Consider the following 19147-nt stretch of genomic DNA (forward strand, 5'->3'; position numbering starts at 1 on the left):
GCTGTGTTCACGCTGCCAACCCCAGTCCTCTCCCTGCGATCCGACCTCCAAAGCCCTAGCCTCAGCTCCGAGCCCAGCCCCCGTCCGCCCCGGTGGGAGAGCAGACACGCCTCTCGGGCTGGTGAGTGCTGGTTGGCACCGATCCTCTGTGCGGGAATCTCTCCGCTTTGCCCTCTGCACCCCTGTTGCTGCGCTCTCCTCCATGGCTCCAAAGCTTTCCCCCTCCGCCACCTGCAGTCTTCACCTGCAAAGGGGCTTCCTAGTGTGTGGAAACCTTTCCTCCTTCACAGCTCCCTCCCACTGGTGCATGTCCCATCCCTATTCTTTTGTCTCTCTTTTTTCTTTTTTCTTTTGCCCTACCCAGGTGTGTGGGGAGTTTCTTGCCTTTTGGGAGGTCTGAGGTCTTCTGCCAGTGTTCAGTAGGTGTTCTGTAGGAGTTGTTCCACATGTAGATGCATTTCTGATGATTTTTGGGGAGGAAGGTGATCTCCACATCTTATTCTTCTGCCATCTTGAAGCTCCTCCTCTGCTGTAGCTTTTGAAGTAGCTTATCAACTTGGACCTTACCCCAATGCAGTCACTGATGGACGAGACAAAATTACTATGGTTGAGTAATCGCACTAAAATTCATCTCCAATTTCTTAGAGAATATCAAGTTTTTAAAATCCCTCAACACCAATAGGACTTCAATCTAGGGAAGCTGAGCAGTCCTCTAATACAGGGGTCCTCAACCCTGGTACCGGTCTGTGGCCTGTTAGGAGCCAGGCCGCACAGCAGGAGGTGAATGGCGGCGGAGCAAACGAAGCTTCATCGGCTGCTCCCCATTGCTCGCATTACTGCCTGAACCATCCCCCCCCCATCGCTCACATTACCGCCTGAACACCCCACCCCCACCCCCTGGAAAAATTGTGTTCCATGAAACTGGGCCCTGGTGCCAAAAAGGTTGGGAACCACTGCTCTAATACATTCTGGCTTAATGGATTATGGCTACACTCTGCATGTTATATCCCCTCTTACCCAAGGGTGCATGGGCCTTCACTGATTGCACTGTTCTGTTGAGTTTTACTTAATTCTGTGGAAATATTCAAACAGATGAAGAATTTTATGTAAGATTTTTCTTTGAATTCAGGATATCTTCCCACCATAGAGTCTAAGATAAAGCCTACCCCTGATGCTGTATTAAACTTTTGATTTCTAGTGGATATTCCTTCTCTGCAACCCAAATAGAAAGCAGATCCCTTGAGATTGTTTTAATGTATGTTAAAAATACCAACTAGAAGTGGGAAATAAGAATAAACTAGTGGGTACTTCAGGAAGGAGATATCTTGGGGCAATGAATAGAATGATACCAGCAAGGAATACCATCTGTCTAGAAGAGTTGTGAACCACCGTAGAATGAGCCTACTCTTTCAGCAACTATCAGGTGTGTTCCAAGAGACTTGACATGAAGCCTTCATAAAAAACAAAACAACTATGCTTACATTAAAGGAAAAGAAAAAAAAAAATCCAAGAAACTCACCAACTAGAGGCAAAGCAAGAAGCGGATGAAGAGGCTCCTTAGAAGCAATGGGAAAAGTATCAGGGGATTTACCACTGCTTCCTACTTTGTCCAGTGGTCCTGTCAGTGTCCTGTCCAGTGGCTCTACTGGGTGGTGAGCCTGCCCTTTGAGACTGAGCGGTAGGTAGCCCTGCTCCCTGGGGCCTTTGCACTCTGGGCCTGTGGTGAAACTAGTGGCCCTGATAATCTCTGAATCACTTTTGGGTCTTTCTTCCTTTTTCTTGAAGGATAACACACATTTGCAGTTGAATAGCTCTATGGTCCTGTCCTGTGAAATCCAGAAGTCTGATAGATTTCTTCATTCTCTCCTGCCTTCTCTGTCCCCTTTAGTTCAAGCTGGCAGTATCTCTACTGGTAGGTATAATCCCATTTCCATTCCTGACTTCTGCTGAGATGGCTGATTAAGTCTATAAGTTGCATCGATGATCTTTTAATCAAATGGTTGTTCAGCCACACTCTTAGTGTTCTCTTCAGGACACATTTTCTCATTTTTTGCAATATGAATAAGCTGAGTGTTTACCAAGCCTTCAGGTTCTGGTTTCTTTCTGCTTAACAATTCCTTCTTCAATTCATCTCTTTCTTTTCACCTTTTACTATAAGCAGTCAGAAGGAATCAAGCCACTCCTTCAACACTTTGCTTAGAAATCTCCTCAGCTAAATATTCAGTTTTATCACTTGCAAGTTTTACCTTCCAAAAAACACTAGAACATAGTTCAGCCAAGTTATTTGCCACTTCAAGGATCACTTTTCCTCCAGTTTCCAAAAACATATTCCCCATTTATGTCTGAAACCTCACCAGAATCACCCTTAATGTACATATTTCTAGCATGCATTCAAAACTCTTCCAACCTCTACCAATTACCCAGTTCCAAAACCGTTCCCACAGTTTGTAGGTATTTGTTACAGCAGCACCCTACTCTCAGTACCAGAAGCTGTCTTTGTCTGCTTAGGCTGCCATAACAAAATACCACAGACTGGGTGGCTTAAACAGCAAAGATTAATTTTCTCACAGTTCTTGAGGCTGGAAGAAGTCCAAGATCAGGGTTCAGGATTCCAGCATGGTTAGTTTCTGGTGATGGCTCTCTTCTTGGATTGTAGATGGATACTTTCTTGCTCTCTCCCTACTACGTGAGGACACAGGGAGAAGGCAGCACCTACAAGATGGGAAGAAAGCCATCACCAGAAAGCAGTTATGCAGGCACCCTGGTCTCAGATGTCCAACCTCAAGAACTGTGAGAAAATGAATCTCTGTTGTTTAGGCCCCTAGTCTGTGGTATTTTGTTATGGCAGCCCAAACGGTTTAAGACATTCTGATAGATCTTTGCCTGGACTTAGTTTTCACTCTGTTGAACTTTCTCAATTACTTAGAATTATTATAAAAGTGGTGTAATTTTAGCTTCCTTGCATGTTCCTAAATGTATGTCTTTGGTATAAGAATAAAACATTGTGAGGATATATTCTTGGATCATGGTTCTTTCCTCTGGAAATCTATTTTCTTAGCTTACATGAGAAACTTGATGCTGTTTTGACTTCCTTTCTTCTGTAAGTAATCTATTATTTCCATCTGTAGACTTATAAAATTTTCTCTTTATCTCTGTCATTCAGAAAATTCTTTAGCTCCCTCTTTTGAAATTAATCCTATTTTAAACTCAGTGAGTCTTTCTATTTGAAATTTTAAACCTTTATATTATTCTGGGAACTTTTCTTCCATTATCTGTTTGATTGTTTCTTCTTGATTATCCCTCTCTCTTTTTAGAAAGCCCTGGATTAGTTCCATATCTCTTATCTTTTTACTTGTGATTTCTATTATTTTTGCTTTATGTCTTCCTTTGACTTCCCAAAAAGTAATATGGTTTCCAACATTTTTGAGTTTCATTATTGAAATTAAAAAATTTGATACTATATTTGTCTTTCCTAAAACTATTTATTTTGTAGTTCTCTGATTGTTCCATTGTCCTATGTTGTAAAACCTTAAGAATTTACATTACAGCTCATTCAAGATTGTCTTTTATTTTTCCAACTAAATATATCCTCAGTGGAAATCACTGCTCTGAACACTTGGCTTGGTCTCACTCCTTAAAATTAGTGTGTTCTTATGATTTGTAATCTTTCTCTGTCTACTCATGTATTTGGGTGAGAGTTTCCTCAAACATATTTTAGTTATCATTTCAGGTTCTCCAGGAAACTGATTTGAAATGATTAGGGATACAAAATGTGCTTCTTTGCTATTAGGCAAGCAATAACTCAGTTGGCTCAACTGAGGTTAGATGTTCAGGCCTTTAGCTTTTCGTGCCTTTTTCAGTATAAATGGGAGAGAGATAGCTTTCTCCCAGCTGCACTGAAGGAGATCAGTTGATTCCAACAGTCAATTTCTACTAAAATGGGGTTAACTACATCCTGATTATTGAAATTCCATCACAACTACACATATAGGGCAGGACAAAACCCTTTAGAGGCCCTACTCCCTGAAAATAAAATGGTATGTCCCCTGTCCTCCCCACACACTATATATAATCCACAATAAAAATAATAAGCGTAAGAAAACCCAACCATGTTGTGATCCTCACATGATACTTTAAACTCAAGCATCAAATACTATTAATGTTTAAATTTTCCCATAATCCCTTCTTTACTATTGCCAGAAGCACTTGCTTGTTTGATCAAGTAATAATCCAACAGTGTACATATTGTGAGCAGGTTGGGTGGTTCATCTATATGTGTTGAGGGAATCCATCCAGCTTTCTGAGCTGTAATGCTCTACCAGCTGTGAGTTCGAAGTCTTTGCTCATATGCTATCGGGAAGGAGGACCTTCTCCCAGGCTTCTGGACCTGAGTCCTCCTGTGGGGCAGTAAGCAGGGGCATTCTAATGCTAACTTCTCCTGGCATTGACTGCCCTATTCTCTCTGGAGTAGAAGCTTAAGATGTGTTTGGGAGCCCTATTATTTTCCAGGAATAAGTTTCACTCAAAATACAAGTTGAACTGTCTCTAACAGAATAGGGAGAGAAAGGGAATCATAGATATGTGCTTAGGCAGCTATTTTTCAAGAATTTCTGAAAACATGCTTTCAATATAATTTTTAGGAGTTATCATTCAATTTCCATAAAATGAGATGAACAAGGCTTATTTATAATTTGACAATTTGCTGTCCACAGAATGTTTCAACATTACTTGAATTCTTTTTTTTATTGAAAAAAATTTATCTTAAGAACTAGAGCTGAAATTGTACATTAAATGATGTTGTCTTGAGTGCTTTTTATAAGAGTAAATGTTCTTCCAGGACTAGATTCAATTAACTACATTAGTTTAATAAGAAGTCCAATTTCCCATCTACCATCTTTTTTTTTCTTAATTTATTTATTTAATTTATTTATTTTTGGCTGCCTTGGGTCTTCGTTGCTGTGTGCAGGTTTTCTCTAGTTGCAGCCAGCAGAGGCTACTCTTTGTTGCGGTGCACGGGCTTCTCATTGTGGTGTCTTCTCTTGTTGCAGACCACAGGCTCTAGGCGCGCGGGCTTCAGAAGTTGTGGCTCACGGGCTTTAGAACGCAGGTTCAGTAGTTGTGGCACACAGGCTTTGTTGCTCCACGGCATGTGGGATCTTCCCTGACCAGGGCTTGAACCCATGTCCCCTGCATTGGCAGGAGGATTCTTAACCACTGTGCCACTAGGGAAGCCCCCATCTACCATCTTTGATGTTCACAATTATACTAAAGTTATCTGTATGAAAACTGGTGATTAGGGCAGGAAATTGATTTTACATTTTGAAATTCTAAATTGAGAGTTTCCTTGGAGATATGTGTTGATTGCATAGTTGGTATTTTGGAATGCTAATTATTTTTTCATCAAAATGGACACATACATGATCTTCTATTCATCCCATCTATGTCTGTTTCTCTTTGACTTGTTCAGATTCCTAATGGAGAAGAAAGTGTAGCCAGCAATATTGGCTTCTTCCCAGCTTGATTTAAGTATGTAATTTATCCACATCTGACTCTTTTCCAGAGTCAGAGAGTTCTGAGTCAGTTCTCTGCACCCCCTTTCCCTCACTTTTCAGTTGCACTCAAAAAAGTGAAAAATGACTTCTCATAAAAACAATGGGGGTAACTGTTGACATCACGACAGGACTCTCTCATAGATTTTTGCCAAGATTTCATTCTCTGTGTAGAGAATTATTCACATCTTTATTTAGTACAACTGAGTAACCCAAATGGTTGAATAATAGTCACAGAGAAGATAGTAGGAGTAATTCTCTTATTGCAGAGAGAATTTTACTCATATTGACTTAAAATAAAGATGTCAATTCCTTTACAATATCTGAAGAAGGTATATAATATAATACTAAAATAAAAGGAAGACACTTATTATTCATTCCCCACTCAGAGGTAAAGGAAATCACATTAAATTCTTTAGGGGTCACTTCTGATTCCTATCTCATCTTCCATTTTTGTCTCCTTCCCATGGGAGGAGAGATGTCTTTTTGTACTCGGTGAGATTGGAAAAAGGACATTCTTCCAGCATGTCTCTGTTATATAGAGTACAGGTAAAACATACCCTTTCTCCACTCTTGTTCCTGTGAGGCATGCTCTAGAAGGAAACAAGATTGAGTGGCTGAGTGGCAGGGGCAGGAAGTGTAATGCTGCTCTGTGCCCCATTGGAGTAGGCCATGGTTCCCCAGCTATAGGTAAAACAATCCAACACAGGAAAATAGAAATCAAAAACCAGATATGTGTCAGCTTAGGGCCTTTGCATTCACTGTCTCCTCTACCTGAATGCTATTGAGAATGCTATTCTCTCAAATATGCTGGTACCCTTTGTGTCTTTGCTCAAATGTCCCTTTTTGGTGAGGCCTTTCCAGACCTCCCTACTTAAAATAGCAATCACCTTTCTAGCACTCCTTATACCCATTCCTGGATATGGCATATAGCTTATTATTTCATCATTGTCTGTCTTTTCCCTAGAATGTAAGCTCCATAAGAATGTAAGTTAACTGCTCTATCCCCAGTGCTTAGAATAGTTCCTAGCAAACCTCTTTAAGTATTTTCTAAAATTATTTTTTAAAATTTATTTTATTGAAGTATAGTTGATTTACAATGTTGTGTTAATTTCTACTGTACAGCAAAGTGATTCAGCTATATATATATATACATTCTTTTTCATATTCTTTTCCATTATGGTTTATCACGGGATATTGAATATAGTTCTCTGTGCTATACAGTAGGACCTTCTTGTTTATCCACAGTGTATATAATAGTTTGCATCTGCTAAGCCCAAACTCCCAAGCCATTTCTCCCTCACCACCCCTCCCCCCTCTTTAAGTATTTTTTGAATAAATGAATCAATGTGTTCCATTTTAGTCTTTTAATCAAGCTGTGTTCTCAAAGTTAGTTTTACAAAAACAAAAAACAAAAAACCTGTTCTTTGGAAAATAGAGCTTGTACTACATTCTAGTTCCTATGTAGCTCCTAGGTATATTTCTCAAATTTGTTAGCCACTTTGGTGAAAAGGATTGTGATTTATGAGTACCCCTGGACCCAGAGAGTAATATGTGAAAATCACAGACTGTATCAGCCAAAGCTGGCAAGTTTTTTGGGGGAGGGGGTGTATGGGAAGACTGCATAGGGATTTGGTAGATTCACTTTCATTTTTTGCTTTGATAATTATACACACACACACACACACACACATATATATTTGTGGCAGCTATCTCAGAGTTAAGAGATTATGAGTTTCTATTCTCATTATATTTTTGAGGACTTTACTTCAAATTTTCTAAAATGACTATACATGATCTATACACTACACAGGGAATAATAAGCTCTATTGAAGAATAATTCTAAAGCAAAGGGAAGGAGCTTCCTTTGGTAATAATATGTTCCGCTTGACATGTTGAAGAGAACTTTCTGTCCTCTGTTTGCTTGATAGCGACCCTGCCAGAATGCTGGTACACACAGAACACCTGCACTTCCAGACTTGAAACCAATCCCAATAGTTCCCATGTTCATGCAGTGCATTTTCTCAGAGTAATGCTTTTATCATAACATTAATTTACTCATTTGAAGAATAGGATAGTCTTCTAATGGGAGTAGTTTGTCTTCTAATTAAGGTGACTGGCAGGTTGCAGACACATGGTCCATTTTAAAAAGGATTTGATTTGAATTTAGACTCTAACACCTCTCTGCAAAAGATTTTTTATTGGCTCAATATTATACAGTGCACTTTTGCACTTTTCCCAAGAAAATGAGTTTATTAATTCATTAAAAAATTATTGATCACCTCCTAGGTTTCAAGCACTAGCTTAAGCACCAGCAACAAGGTGTTGAATTCAAACAGACATGGTTCCTGACGGATTTTACTGTTCTCAAGGGAGCCTGCTTAATTCTCAGATAGACCTTCTCTTCCAGCCATGCTATATTTTCAATAGCCTTTCTATAGTCTCAGAAGCACCTTTGAAAGCTCTATAACTTTTCATATTTCTCACGTAGTTTTGTTCTGTAAATTTTGTTTCAGAGCCAGATATGGCGATTTCAGCTGATTTCTAATGACTTTTTCAAAAAGGGGTTTCTTTATAATGTGAAGAATACACGTTCCTTGAATTATGTAAGGAAAAGTCAGCTACCTTTCTGCTGTTATTTTATGTTGGAACCACGTGCCAGTACACTTAAAATACAGGCACACACACATGTATTGCTTTCAGACTGGGGGTCTTATATTAACACTTACCCATGCGTGTAACTGTTATGCTTTACTCCCTATCTGAAATTTCCTCTTCCTCATTCCATTTACTTTCTCTCAGTCTTCTCTCAGATATCCCCTATTCAGTCCATTTCAAGAAGGTTTGTCTCCCTTCTGAGCCCCTGAAGCACTGATGTTGTGTACCATATAGTTATTTGGCACTTACAGTGGGAAGAAGCTATTGTCTATCACTGGTATTCACAGTTGCCGTCTGCTTGGTGTGGAGCTATGCAAGCTATTTTTAATATGTTCAACAAGAAAAGTGTCTGGTGCTTTTAAAACCAGAAATAAACTTAGACGAATCTATAAACTTCAGTAAAGAAGTTAAATAGATCTAATTTTAAATCCTTGAAATGTGAACAGAGTCTGTTGCTGATTAGAAAAAGATAGTTATGAATAAATATGCCAAGCATAGCCATCATTTTTGCTATTCCTTTTTGTACCTGATTATATGAGGGGATGGTTGCAAATGGTCAGTTTCTTCCTGTTGCAGAACTGTAGCTAAAGTATTTGCAAAAACAGAGCCTTGTGTAAATGCTCAAGACAGTGCTGTAAGAAATCTAAGTTTCAGTGGAGTAGGCTTAGGTTGTCCTGTCAGTTGAGGCTGTTCCAAGGGAGGCTTTAGGCACCCAGGTGAGTTTCATGTTTTCTCTCAATAGGGTTAAAATAACCTACTGAGAGTGGTTAAGCACTGATGATGGTTAATTTTAGTGTGACGATGCCTCACGATACATAGTGTAATAAAGACTGACTCCATTTTCTGATGTGTGACTGTTGACAACTTCTAAGCCCACCCTGTCTCTTCTTCTTTGCCCAGCTCTGGACAAGCTGATAAGAAAACCCAGGTGCTGCCTCCTTTGGCCCTGTTGATTCAAACCATGGAAGCTCCTGCCCATGCATGGGAACCTTCTTCTGGCCCTGCTCTCTAACTACATTAAAAATCCCAGCCCTCTTCCTTTCCTTGCTCTCTGAAGCTGTTTCAGACTTACTTGGGAGGCCTGCCCTGCTCTGCGCAGAAAAGCTTCAATTATGTAAGTAATAAACCATACCATTTCACACGCTCCTGGTGTGTGTGATGTCATTGATCTTAACATGAACATTTTTGGGGGTGGGGGGGACATCTGCTTTTAGCAGGGTAGCCATAAAAGCCAGTATTTGAATTATAAAATTTTGCCATAGACTGTGTTTGTTTAAAATGATTGACTTTAGTGCTTTGCTATCTTTTAAATAGTAAAAACCTTAGTTATTAGCTTACAATGACTTTTATGTATCTAAATATATGGGGAAACTGATAATGCATGGGTCATAAAGCTGTAGCATAAAGCCATAACAGTGCTCATCTGGTGACTGATTCTCAAATTACGATTGTGAGCCTTACAAATAAACAGGTTTATTCATCCGTGCTCAACCTAGACACTTTAACCAAAATAGGGGCTTGACATGCCCTTCTCATAGCCCTGTAAATATTAGGACTGGAATGTAGAGGACCTGTCATAGGGCTTGTTAATGGCTTGTGCTGTTAAGTTTGCATATAACCTAATCGACCGAGTGATCCTTGAGGGCAGGGGATCCTGCCAATTTAACTTCTGAATAACTTAGTAATAGTAATGCAGTTACTCTACTAGGTAACTTATTATTTATTTACCACTACATTTCAAGCATATTGATAAGCTCTTTTCATCTCTTAACTTGTGTAATTCTCCAAAAGCCTTTATAAGGTAGGTTGCAGAGCTATCGCTCACGAGCAGATGACACTTGTATCAGATAATCTACAGTCCAGGGTCCCACAGCTGGTATGTCAGGCCTGCTTGGCTCCAAAAGCTGCTCTCTATTAACCTCCTTGCACTTCGATCCCAGTCTCGTGTGTGGATTCTACTCTCGGTACAGCTAAAACTTATTGGATATTTATAACTACTTTTGTATGGAACACGCTCACAGAGAATCAAGGTGGCATTGTAAAAAGAGTACTGAATAGGTTATTTGTACCCATAGCTTTGAATTTCTACCATGTTAGATTTCAACTGGTTGTCTGGAAAAAGTACCCTCCTAGTGACTTTATTTATTTATAAAATTACAGGGTTGGATTAGGTCAAGGGTTCTTATCCTGTGACTCAGAGAACCCTGAAATTATAGGCAAATGTTATCTTTATGTGTGCATATGTATTTTTCTATGGACAGTATTCATAACATATCTCTTTCTCAAAGGGTTTCATAAAAAATTATAAGAATGTTCAACTGGAGGATTAAATTCTCTTGTAGTTATAAAAATATTGTGACTCTGTCCAGCTTGAGGATGACAGAGAGAGAGCAGGAAGGATCAGGAAATGACAAAGAAAGGATTATATTCCATATTTTTATTTAAACAATAATGTTTGGATAACATTTTTTTCTAAACCTGGCATTCAAAATAAATAAAAACCTATAGAGCTTTCTTTTTAACAAAGCCCAAATCTACATTTTTATGTATAAGAGGGAAAAATAATAAATCTGGTTTGACCAAGATCCAAAACCATAGCCATTCCCTGCTTGAATAAATCAGTAAGTGTCTTTAGTTTGGGAAATAAAAGTGGAGAATTATCTATTACATTGCATTAGCTGACCTTGAGTCTTGTATCCTCTTGACTTCAGAGCTCATATCCAACTATTAAAAAGTCGTTTTCTTGTCTCTTTCAAATAAATAACTGAAAATTCTGAACTTTCTAATTATGTGGAGCTGTGGGATTTCAGGGGAAATAAAGAGCTTATTATCTTTCAATTCCTCAGATTTAAAAATAATGACATCCTGGTGTGTAATAACAGAGTACATGCATCCTGATCATATAACGAGAAGACCACCAGAGTGAGTGCAGCAGGGAAGATGCTATTTAACATCCTTGATTGCTTTTCAAAGGCACAGAAAATTTTGATGAGAGAGCATCTGCTTCTCGTTAGAAATTTTTCCACAGTCAAAATTTTATGGAAAAAAAAAATCTTAGGGATCATAGGTAACACACAGTGTCATTGTCTGGATTTATTAATTGTGCATGTCATCTGTCCATGAAATATACTTATTGCCATTAGATTGTTGTCATGTTTGAAAGAAAAAAGTGTGTCAAAAGGAGTATGATCAGTATTCCAATTAGTTTAAAGAAATTTAACCAAATTTTCAAAAAAGTAATGTGTTCCTTTCCGCAGTCATCACCCATTCACTTTAAAATTTATTGCAATTTGGCTCTTACACCCCTAGCCAGTCTTCATCACCTCTTTCTCTCTCCAACCTGTTTTTTTTTTACATTTGTTAGTTCACTTTATTATTCATTCAACAAATCTTTATTTAGTATTATGTGCCGAACACTCTTCCAAATGCTTGGGATACACATTATTTACACAATGGACAAAATTAAATTTCTTCACCCACTGTACCTAGTTGGCAGCATGCCTCAATACAGTGGGGTGAAATATTCTGCTAAGTGGTGTTCCTGCTATCAATTTTGCACAATATAACCCAATGTCCACAGAACAGAAAAAGTGAGTTTTAAAAGTCAAATTTAAAAAATATGAGTCCTCTGCTACCTTCAACTGTAACTTAGCCACCTACAACACTCCCAATAATTTGGCCCTTCTTAGCTCTTAGCCTTACTCTTTTTTTTTTTTGCTTTGTTTTTTTTTTTTAACATCTTTATTGGAGTATAATTGCTTTACAACGGTGTGTTAGTTTCTGCTTTATAACAAAGTGAATCAGCTATACATATACATATATCCCCATATCTCTTCCCTCTTGCGTCTCCCTCCCTCCCACCCTCCCTATCCCACCTCTCTAGGTGGTCACAAAGCACTGAGCTGATCTCCCTGTGCTATGTAGCTGCTTCCCACTAGCTAGCTATTTTACAGTTGAAAGCAATTAGATACAAAAGAGGTTGCTTTAGGTGACAATTTGTCTAGATGACGATTTCGCTTCTGTAATTAATACTGCATGTCACTGGTTTGTTTGTTTTCCCTTCCATATTGGCATTTGCCATGGCCCCTTTTCTCTTGGTTTCTTGAAATACTCTACAGGCCTTCCAAACATTTCCTTTCTTTTCTTTCTTTTTTTAAATTTGAACTTGTTTAAAATTCTAAGCTACTTACGAACAAAGGAAACTTGCCCAAGACATATGTATTTGGAATTTAGTAGAATACATAGCTTACTCTCTCACTAGTGTAACTGTTACTGAACCAGCTTCATCTTGCCCAACACAGAGCAAGCCAAAACACTGAGACACTGAGGTTTGAAGAGCGGGTTTATTCACAAGGCAGCCAAATGAGGAGAAGGTAGGACAAGTTTCAGATCTGCCTACCTGAAGGCAAGTGGCTGGAGGTATTTCTGGGATAAAGAGTAAAGAAGCAGTGTGATCTATGAGTGGGGAGCATTGGGAAAGATGATTGGACAAATGTTCCGTGCAGGGATAACTAAGCTAGAGGCCTCTGCACATTCAAAAACGGAGGCGCTTAGTACAATCTGAGGGTGGAGTTTTCAGCCCTCTGATGACACGTCAGTGGACGTTCACAGATGCCTGAGTGGAGGGTCGGTGGTCCTATCTAATCTTAACTGGCTCATCTGGAACTGGATACAGCTCACTCCAAGTTCTTGGACAACTTAGGCAAACATCTTATTTAGGCTATGTGCCACTTGAAGGACATGCAAGTCTTTTGTAGCAACAAGTAAAATGATCTTGATTAGTGAAGGCAGGTTACAGGTGAAATGGATTTAACTAATGATTATGCTAGGTTTCATAACTTCAATTCCTTTGGATGGGACTACTGAAATAAGTACAATCTATTACCCATCTACTAGGCTGCATCACAAGTTTCCATTTGTAGTTGCTGTTACATTACCTAAAATTTCCTTTCCCTAATATTTACATTCCCACTTTCTTTTTTTTAAATAACATCTTTATTGGAGTATAATTGCTTTACAATGGTGTGTTAGTTTCTGCTTTATAACAAAGTGAATCAGCTATACATATACATATATCCCCATACCTCCTCCCTCTTGCTTCTCCCTCCCACCCTCCCTATCCCACCGCTCTACGTGGTCACGAAGCACCTAGCTGATCTCCCTGTGCTATGCGGCTGCTTCCCACTAGCTATCGATTTTACATTTGGTAGTGTATATAAGTCCATGGAACTCTCTCACTTCGTCCCAGCTTACCCTTCCCCCTCCCCATGTCCTCAAGTCCATTCTCTATGTCTGTGTCTTTATTCCTGTCCTGCCCAAAGTCACTCTCAGTGAAGCCTTCCTTGACCATCTTTTCTAAAATTTCAACCCCCAGCCCTTCATATCCTTTTCTGTTTTTTTTTTCTTTGCAGAGTACATACTGCTATCTAACATACTACATATTTTACTTATTTTGCTTATCACTTGATTCTCCTTTAGAGTGTAAGCTCCCTGAGGGCAAGGTTACTGTCTGCTTTGCTCACTCTTCTATCGTCAGCACTAGGAGAAGTCCCAGATCCCGGCAGGTGCTTGTAACAGATATCACCGTGTTCCACACAGAAACCTTGCTCATCTCAGTGAGATCAAATGAAGAAAATATGCTTCTAGAACAGGATGAAAGAAACTCAATTTCTTCATCAAAAACGTAAATAAAATGTCAGCGTTGGAAGAGAGAACACCTACGTAATATGAAATAGTCAAATCCTGTCTTCCACATCAAAAATCACTCTCTTTACTGACAGTCTTTGCTCTTGGGATCCTGATTAGCAATTCTATCCTTACCTTCAGGTGTCATTTCAAAACACTGAACACCTGAGATTAAGTGTCTGTTTTTTGTTAGGAAACAAATGCTTCTGCCAGTGCTGCCAAATTCCTTGATATTGAATAATATCATGGAAACAATGTTTTTCTATTCCTTTTTATGTTTTTTTCTTAAACAAAATACAGGTAACAAAGAAAGTGTGGGTTGTTATCAGAATTTATTATCCAGGCATAAAGAAATTCAGATGTCAGGAAGCCAGCATGAATCCTCTCCATTCTTGCCCTCGAACAGGGTTGGAGGACAAGGTCATCAGGCAACTTTACTTCCTTTTTCTTATGAATTTTCTGATGCTTCTTCAGAGAAAAATTTTTAAAAATCACTCTTCATTGCAATGTAAAAAGTAAGAATTTTCAGAAGAAGGACCATTAAGATGGACTCAATTCACCTAATTCTACACCCAGAATCTGTAAAAATAGATTTTGATCTCGGAAAAGGCAGAAAGTTTCATGGTGATCATATGTTTTTGAACCACGTACCTTCTTTTCCTTGTTTGGTGTAGCAAAAAAGAGCATAAACTTTGAAGGCAGACAGACTGAGATTTCAGTCTCAACTTCAGAGTTAAATAGCTGTGTCACCTGGGACAAATAATTTTACCTGTTTAAATCTTAGTTTCCTACTCTATAATTTTGCTTAGCATATATATTAGGGCTGTTGTGAGTATTAAATGAGATAATTTATATGATATATACGATATAAAGTAGGCAAAGAGATACATAAAATTATTTCCTTCTCCTAACACACATACGCACACACATCCATTCTTCTTATAACGTTAATTTATTTCATTTAATTCCTAATTTAAAGAAAAGGGTGTCAAAGAATTTAATTTTTGACTATGCTCTAGTTCTGTCCTATTTATTTAGCATAGGTATTTTGGCAATTTGCTGACTGTAACAAAAAACAATTCTGACATATTTTTAAAGAGGGTAAATAAAGTTTCAGAAACTGTGGTCAGAAAACTGGGTCAGAATTCCTAGATTTATTTTCTGTGGCTGAATATTGAGGTCGTACCGTGAATTTCTATAACATTCGTGCTTTTCCAAGACATTAGTGTCTCAGCGAGTCAAATTTAATATACTCGAAAATAATATCCTTAAGATTACAACTGTACTTTTTAGGGTAAATTACTTAGTTACCATTTTTCATTTGGGGTGAAAATATGTTTCATTTATTATAGTTTTCCTTAGCAAAAGGATTTAAACTGCCTGAAAATCTGTTCTTGCTCTCTGTTCTCTTAATTCTCTACAAGTAAGAAATGTAATTGCAGTAAGCCTAAATCATCTGAACATAGTCTTACGCAGCCCTTTATGGGATTTCTAATTAAAATAGATGACAGAGTCTAAATTGTAAATAGATGTCTTTTGCTTAATGCATTCATTATTTTTACATATTCATATAATTATTTAAATAAATATTTGACAAATATAAAAATATATCTTCTACATATATGCTCATTTATGTTAATCTTTGGTCTTGTTACATGACTCCAAAATTGATTACAAATACATAGCATTAAGACTGAACAAGTACCATAGTGAAGAATCTTTTATTTATTCACACTCTAAAGTGTTTCCTTGACCCTCCTTGAAAGAACTGTTATAGGTGTTAATTAGTATCCTTGTCAAACTGTCAAGCAGTTACCAAAATAGGAATCAAAAGATTATTGAGGCAGAGAGAAAGTAGAATCTTTAAATGTTTATTAGTTAGAAAATAAAGATCCAAAGGGCTTGTTTCAAACAGCAATTTGTAGCTTTATTTATTTTCTTTAACCTAAAAAAGGTCTTAGAAATCTTCTAGTTGAACATCAACACGTCCTTCACCATCATCCCACACTCTCCCTCTGCAGGTGTGTGGTGTCCCACAGAGGTGCCCCTAGGATCCCGTATTCTAGCTCCCTGTACTCATCCCCAGCTTCTGGCTGCTTTCCTGCTAATGTTTCTTCCCTGTGACCTTTGGAGGATTGCAATGGAGCTTCTCACCTGTAGAGGTTTCTAGAAGTACTGAGAGTTCTTAGAACATTCTCTACTCCCCTATCCCTCATGATCGATGACTGGTGCAGGAGTACAAAAGCCCAGCTTCTTTGCCTGCGTGTGTGATCAACTTTGAGGTGTAATTTACACCCCAGAGCTCCTCATGATTTCAGGCCGTCTAGGAATTTTTCTGAAAACTCACCTGTGTGTGGTTTGTCTCGCTTCCTTTATTCCACTTTCCTCACCATCTTTCTGATTACTCCTGGAAGCATGTATTATATTTTTTCACTGGATCCTTGTCTTAAGTTGGCTTCCAGAAGAACTCACCCTGTGACACTTTGTATAGCATTTTATAAAGAAATATATTAGACCTAAGCAGGTTAAGTGGATACACTCATGAAATTTGCAAAATGAGAGAGGGCAGAGGGTGCATATACTCCATGTTGAAAAGGCAGCAAAGTCCTTAGAGCAGTGATTTTAGTTGTGGATGCCCACTAGTGCCACATAGGGAGATTTTTTTAAAAACACTGATGCAAAAGCCACATTTTATACATATTAAATAGGAACCTCTAGGAGTCGAGGTATGGCAGTGGTATTTTTAAGTGGCCCGGGTGATTCTAGTATGCAGCCAGGATTGAAAACCACTGAGTTAAAACACATGGTAACATTTTTAACGTCAGTGGTGAAATAGAAGAAGCATTGGGTAAGATGAATAACAAACAAGGGGAATTTGAATTTGGCAGCGTTAGAATATTCTCTTTATTCTTTCTTACTTGATAAGGAAACAGGAACAGATAAGTTTTTTAAAGCAAAGTTTACAATTTTGAATGGCATGAATAAATAAGTAGAGCAGGCAAGACTACTCTTACAAAACCTTCCTTTATTGCTTGGTACTGAACACGTAGAAACAGTCTATGCCTGCACCATATGCCCTTCCCCTCCCTGACTCCCACTTTATTTTGAAATACATAGCCCTCTCTGCTGACCTTTTATTTTCGTATTTTTGACAGAATATGGATACCAGCAACATTTCTTTTTTTTTTTTTTTTTTTTTTAATTCTCGGCTATAAAAACGTTAGGCCACTGACACTTGTCCTCAGGCCAGCGGAAACAATAGGAAGATGGAAGTGCCCTAAAACCATGAGGATAAGTTGCAACATCGCTCCAGCTGATCATTGTCTTTTGGGAACTCAGGGTCATTTGTACTGGAAATTTGATTTTTTAAAGAGACCCAATATCTAGATTTTATGGGACTTCACATATATTTAAATGTTAACAAATATATATGTTTTTAATTTAAGAAACTGTGATGACCAACATGTTCATCTGAACAACTAAGATAAATTTGTGTGATGGATTTTTCCTGCAGGTCACCAGTTTTTCACTTCTGGTTAAAGGTGTATTTGTAAATATATAAATTTTTTGAAAACTACTAATTTAATTCAAAATTTTATTTCTCATTGATTTATCACCTTTCAGTGATCTGTAAATTTTGCTAGCTTTATATGATTCAATCTTGCTCCCCTTCACACTATACATTTGTTTATGTATGCTTATGGACACATCATATAATATATACACATGGAAATAAGCGTGCACATATATTATTACTTTATATACATTCAAAGATTAAAATTTCCACCACAGGCTTCTGGATGGGAATATTCTAATAATGCTTAAGTAGGCTCTACATAAGGCTAAACTAAAGTATCTTTTAGTGGAATTTTATTTTTTTTATTGCAGCCACATTTCTTATGTCCTTTTTCCTTCCTGTTTCACAAAGCTTCTTACTAATCAGTAACCTGTATCTGTTCAATATATATATTTGCAGAAGTGCTGTGTTTATGTGAGTTTGGGGGTAAGAATATGTAATAGAAAGGAAAATAATGATCTAAAAATTTCAACATCTGTAGTCCCTATAAATCAAAATGTAAACCAGGGAGAGAGATTTGTATCTCTGAAACAACTTATTAAAGGAAAAAATATGAAAAATGCTTTCTAGATCTTAAATGTAATCAGGTCCCAGAGAAAAGGTACACAGTGAGAATCTTTGAAGCTGTAGAAGAAAAATGAGACAATATCTTTTCATGTCTACTTATTTATCATTGTAATTAAATATCACAATATTGGAAATCTGAGCTCAATATAGAAGCAAGATAAAGATGACAAATTTTTTTTATAAGCCTGTCACATGAATATGGTTTATTTGGGGAGAAAAATCTTAATGTCTGAAAAGAAAGAGAATAGGAAAGGAAAGGGAGGGAAGGGAAGGCTGGTTAAAGGCCAGCTCTTGCTTAACTAGCAATCAGGGATGGAACAACAAATATAAGGGCCTAAACAATCTTTTGTGTCCATTAATAAATGTCTGAGTGGGATGGGGCACAGAGATAATTACAGCAGGAGATGTACAACGTTACACTAAGCGTGTTTTCAGATACCAAGAAGAGCCCTACTGTAGAGATGCTTATAAAATAGATGAGATAGTATTTTGAATTCACACCAAATATTAAATAATAATATAATTTATGAGATGTCACAAAACAGTGTAGGATTTTACAAAAAGAGATGTGTAAGTGTTGTGAGTTCAAAGGAAAAAGAAAGTTCATGAAATAGAAGTAAGATGAGTTATACCTCAATTTGTTTGAAGGGTTAAACAATTTTTAGATCAAACCCTTGGTACTACTTCTAATTCTCTTTTCTTTAAATGAATAAACTTGCCTAGGTTGACATTCAGTTCTTGTTACATGCTATCTCTGTGTCCTGTCAAGTAACTTGTAGTCTACTAAGAGTTCTGTTGTTCTCTATTACTATTTAAAATAACAGGACAGGAATCCTGATTTCTTGCTAGTAAACGCCTATTTATTTCCTTTCCTTCACCTTCCTTCTTTCATTGGTTCCCCTTCTAATCATCTCCCAGAATTTTCTTTCAAAGTGATGCTAGTTAGGAATGAAGACTTGGTATTCCTAACTGATTATTTAATCATGTTACAACATATTGGAAAATAAATAAGCTTAATTAGAGTCATATATTCATGCAAGTTCTTTAACATGAGATATATTTTTAGAAAAATAAATATAAAACCGTGACTGTGTAGTATTTGAATAAATAT

General features: G+C 37.6%; 1 protein-coding gene across 1 annotated transcript in view; it reads left to right on the forward strand.

Annotated features, from left to right (window-relative positions):
* Window positions 1-19147, forward strand: part of UGT8 (UDP glycosyltransferase 8) — a 513963-nt gene that overhangs the window by 135940 nt on the left and 358876 nt on the right. Inside the window, exon 4 of the mRNA XM_057547075.1 lies at window positions 9108-9321. The gene's annotated coding sequence lies outside the window, so the exon portion shown is untranslated. The remainder of the gene's footprint in view (window positions 1-9107; window positions 9322-19147) is intronic.

The sequence above is a fragment of the Balaenoptera acutorostrata genome, chromosome 5 (assembly GCF_949987535.1).
Source record: "Balaenoptera acutorostrata chromosome 5, mBalAcu1.1, whole genome shotgun sequence".
NCBI lineage: Eukaryota > Metazoa > Chordata > Mammalia > Artiodactyla > Balaenopteridae > Balaenoptera > Balaenoptera acutorostrata.